This window comes from Malaya genurostris, chromosome 2, assembly GCF_030247185.1.
Source record: "Malaya genurostris strain Urasoe2022 chromosome 2, Malgen_1.1, whole genome shotgun sequence".
Classification (NCBI taxonomy): Eukaryota; Metazoa; Arthropoda; class Insecta; order Diptera; family Culicidae; genus Malaya; species Malaya genurostris.
The window spans coordinates 26,168,493-26,173,980 of NC_080571.1; positions in this window are offsets into that span (position 1 = coordinate 26,168,493).

Consider the following 5,488-nt stretch of genomic DNA (forward strand, 5'->3'; position numbering starts at 1 on the left):
TTGATAACTCTGTTCTAGCACTTTGGTGCGATTAAGTGCTAGAGATAAAAGAAAATAAACACGCGCACTCATGATGCGTGCACACTTTATACAACAGCGGTGTATATATGTAAACGAGAAGAGCTCTCGTTGAAGTTGTCAGTGCGAAGGGATAAATTTCGCTTGCTCTTCGTCACACAGAGGAGATGGACATCTCTGCGGTAGAAGAAATAAAACTTACACTAGACGTAAATTCAAACATGTCGTAATTCTTGGGTAATGACAGGATATTACATTTTCTAACATGTAAAATAAATGTGTTTGTTCCGATGTCAACTTTAGCTAAATTATCTGTGAAGTTAACTATATGATTCTCTTCTACTTGCTTTGAGATGTAAGTTTAGGTGAATTGTGACGCTACTTTTATGTGCATCTATAGAGACGTAAATTTACACGATTTTTTCAAAGTGTGTAAGTTTTCGTAAGTATTCTACTCTTTTGAGTTTTAAGTCTAAGAACATATTATAATGAGCGTATTGAAAAATTACTTGGCTAGCAATTTAATTGACCAAAAATTAAAAAAATCGATTGCGACTACAGCTTGAACCGGGATTCATTAGATCGCGTAGCACAACCGGTAATCGACTGAGTCACAGAAGCACGCATCTGATTGGCAGCTATATCCAAATTTACAGTCGAAACTTGTTTATTTGATTCAAATGTTACATTACATCGTAGCAAATGGAGTATTCCGTAATTCGTAATGAATTGAAGTCATTCTCGTAGAATCCAGTCGATTGACAAATTAGGCTGAGGAAAATAAAATTTATGGTTACTGACCGTCAGCATATCGATACAAATTCATATGACTTTTGCTGCCATTTGCAAGTGAAGCTCCCAGAAATCATCGTCAGTTGAATAATCGTACCTAGTCATTTGAAGTTTTGCTTGCTCAGTTTCAAGTGCAAGTAGTCTAGCTGCTTCATTGTCTTCGCTGTTGGCAGTGAGCAATTTCGAATGAATAGAATTACAAATGGAGTAAAGTATTAAAAATGAAAACTGAAGGAGAAAACTATTAATTTATGTGTATTCTGTCACTGATATTTCAGCTATATGGTTTGTCGTTAATCTATTATCTTGAATAAATTCGAATGTTGAATCTCATTTGAAGGCCGCTCTCACATTATTGAAAGAGATATTTTGTTACATCAAGAGATCAACTGACGGTGGTTCAACTGAGCTTTGTTTTGAAGAATTGAATGCTGCCGGTTCGGTACGTCAGCGAACAATGTGTGTGTGTGTCAGAGTGTGAAGTTTGCTGCAGTGGAGAGATCGTCAGTGTGTTTCACATTCGGTTTCAATTGAATTGAATGAAATTTTACTGCACTGAACAAAATATGTTTCGAGACTTAGATTTTACACGGTAATAGCTATCAGACATGTCATAGAATGTTGGAATCCGACCATTTTTATCAAAGATATCGATATTCGTTCCAATAAATACTTTCTGAATTTTAATCAGATCCGACCTCCGATTCAAGAGATACAGGGTGATTAGTGTGAAAATGTCAATTTCACATAAATCAATCGGGTTTCCAGATTTTAATATGTAGTCGATTACCAAATAGACTTATTATAGGTTTAACAGTATTCAGTTTTCGATCCGATTTTTCATTTGGAACGCACTACGACTTCTCGTAGTACTCTGATTTTCAAAAATTTCGAATCAAATGAAATGGCTTATAATCCGTTAAGTCGGTCCCGTGCGCAGAAATCATTCAACGGGGGGTTTCAAAAAGTGGGGAAGGCTAAAAAATTTGAAAGATATGTGCATCATCCACAATATTGACACTGTAAAACAAATTCTGAGAACGAAGTATGAATTGTCAAGTTATTTGCATTTTTCTATGATAAGTATTCTATTGTTCATGGAACTTAATGTTGAAAAATCTTCCATGGGAAGGGTTAAAACCTAAATCGAGTAGTACTACAAGTTTTTATGATGAAATAATTTTTTTTTGTATTATGGGCGAATATGGACATTTTTTCGTGTGGCGAAAATATAGACATATAGACTTTATCACAAAAAGCCACTTTGCTCACTTTATTCTAAATTGATCTAGACTATCTTTTGAAAAGGTCTAGACATTTTTACCAATTACTAATCGAGTTTTTCACTGAAAAAAATCGATCTTAAATATTTAAACACCATTCTTTATTTGAATGAAATTTTGTCCCAACATAGATAATTAAAGACTGTTCCAGAAAGTATGGACGCACTTTGGTAAGATTTCGCTGTAAATAATTCACAAGTGTTAGATATTTAAATTTTATTCGATATACTGATAATATTAGACTACTACAACAGAATATTATTCTCAACATCTGCTTCTTAGCCATTGTAGACTCATTAAATTCCGTAAAGACTTCTTGGCGACAAGTTTTGACACTTTTTTCCAATCTTTTTTGAACTGTTGAATGGTTTCGACTGCCGAGACATGTTTCCTAAGATGTGCCTTCGTCAATGCCCGAAATTCCTCAATTGGTCGAAGTTGTGGGCAATTTGGTGGATTCATGTCTTTTGGGACGGAAGTGACATTTTTGGTAGTATACCATTCTACCGTTGATTTCGAGTAGTGGCAAGAAGCAAGATCTGGCCAGAAGACAACAGGATCCTTGTGGCTTCGAATCATGAGTAGAAGTCGTTTTTGTAAACATTCCTTGATGTATATTTCGCTGTTCATTGAAGCAGTGGTGATGAAGGGTTTCGAAATCTTACCGTAGCTACAAATTGCTTGCCAGACCATAGCTTTCTTACAAAATTTTTCGACTTCAATCGATGTCTCGGACTGGTTTAACACTTGCCCTTCTCGCACCGTATAATATTGTGGTCCCGGCAAGGATTTGTAATCGAGTTTCACATAGGTTTCGTCGTCCGAGATTATGCAGTTCAAATTTCCAGCAAGAATCGTATTGTACAGCTTTCGAACCCTCGGCCTGATCGATGCTTCTTGTTTCGGACTACGTTATGGTTGTTTCTGCTTCTTATAGGTTCGAAGATTCAAACGTTCTTTAGCACGAAGAACATTTGACTTCGAAGTGCCCACTTTTTTGCCAAATCCCGAACTGAAACCTCCTTCTTTTGCTAGAACGCTTTCAGTATACGTTTATTCAACTGAGGGTTAGCAGGACCTTTTTTCGACCCGTTTTCGGTTTATCCTCAAAGGTGTTATCCTCACCGAACTTCCTGATTGCATTTCGCACGGCTTTTTCACTTACTCCTTTCATTTTTGCTATCTTTCTCAGTGACAGTCCGCGTTCTGTGCACCATTTGTACACAATTTTTCGACGTTGTTCTGCCGAAAGTTCACGCATTTCGAAACAAACTAATGAAAACGAATAAACAACTGCACAAGTGGTTAGAGAAGAGTGTAAACAACAGGACACAGCCATAAAAAGGGACAGATTCTGAACGATTGCAAAATGGCAGCGGTTTTTGGTTGCGTCCATACTTTCTGGGACAGTCTTTATGTTCCCTACCAACCTTCCACATATGGTAAGATGTGTTTGTTCTTATCCAGTACTGATACTTTCTGCAAATATCGGGCAACTAGCAATAGGCTATTCGGTGAAATTTCCTCACAAATTGAGATTCATTGGCATCTTAGATGATTATGACTTTCAGTTTAGTTTAGTTTTTAGTGAAAAGACACTGGATAAATAACTCAGTTTGGACAAGAAATAATTTTTGTTTGAATAAAAAAAATTTTCCTTGAATATTCCCATCTTGCAATTGGTTGTAGGGAAGGTAATCACCAATCTTAGGACAAAATTTTATCAAAATCAAAAATGGCTGGTGAAAGCATCGCTCTGATTGGTCAATCGATGCAAAAGCAAAGCTGTTTGAAGCACGCGAATCTATAAATATAAGCGAAACTATAGCTAACGTTTCAGTCCTACGTATAGCATGCCAGAGATAGGTTGTTGCATAGACAGCAAGACAGCAAGCGCTATAAAACGATTTGAAGCTTAAATGGTATGCTCTGATCTTGTGCCATGCGACTTCGGATGAAATTCCATGTTATGTCGTTTTTGCGTGAGGAATTTGCAACTACCCCAGGGTAAATTTTGAGTGCTTAAGATTAATTCATAGTTTATATAAGATGAATTCAAATAATAATGAGAAAAAGTTTATCGCTTCAACCGAAATCGCAGAATGGTAGAGAAACTTAACGCTATTAAAATAATTGCGTGCATACAAAACATGAACAAAAGCTTGGTGAAGAGAAGCTGAAATATCGAAATCCGTATCGTAAGTATGTACAAAGATATAATTGCATACATTTGAGATATTGATGTAATTTCGTCGGCTACAAAACGAATACAAATAAAGACAAATAGAGTCTATAATCTATGTTCGCGTGTTTGGTGTTGCTTCCTAATAAAGATCCATCTAAGCAGACTCTAGTGCAATTGCGGATTCAAAAATGTGACGGTTGATTGAACTGTTTGATTGAAAATGTCGATCATTGGAAATTTTGGTTACCTTGTTCCACATCAACGGCTCGAACAACCCCATGGGGCTTGTAGTTTTTGTTAAAAAATTTGATTTATTTTGTGAAAACCAATAGTATAACACTTTTTTGTATGATATATCATTTTTTGACAAAAGCTCTTTGTAAAAAAAAATGGTTTAAAATCTTTAGCCCTTTCCAAAAGACAGTCTGAATAAAGTTTGGAAATGAGTATGCAAAGTGACTTCTTGACAAAAAGTCTAGATGTCCAGAAAGTTTCATTCAACTCAGAGAGGGTGCTGAGAAGCGTTTTCATAACATAATTATTTTTGTTAAGTTTCGGAAAAGGTTTGGTGAATTGCTTTCTTGAGCAAGACAGTAAATCAGATCATGAGTCATATGCTTTTTTATTTATTTAAATTTTAGTCCTAACTGAAAACTGATTGCACTATATTTCACATTTTTTTTCATCATTTTTCATATTTCTTTTACGGAATCAGTAATTATAAATTGAAATGACATTATTCATGAGCGAAACAATTGCTAGATATCAATAAAGCCAAAAAATAATTCAAACACAATATTTGGTCATGTCTGATTCTTTCCTCCGTCAAAGTGACTCATTTTGAAAGTTTCAATTCCGAGTTTGGTACACTCGGAGTCTGATTGCGCCCGTATAAGTGGGGATACATAATCAAACCAAATGCGGTTTGTAACTGAAGGATGCAGCTTTCAAACAATATATATGATTGCGAATGAAAATATTATTTTCCGTACGACCAAAAGGGGTCATTTAGCCCCGGTCTTCCCTACATTTTCCCCCTAAGAAATGTGAGCCCTTCTCCTACCTGTTGATTTTCAAATATTGAATACAATTTTGAAATATCAGATCAGCATGGTTGTCGTACAAATATAATCCTGTAGGAAAAAATGTGCGATTCGTAAGTGGAATGTGAGAGATTTTCGCAGCTATTACGGAGCTTTCAAACTACGAG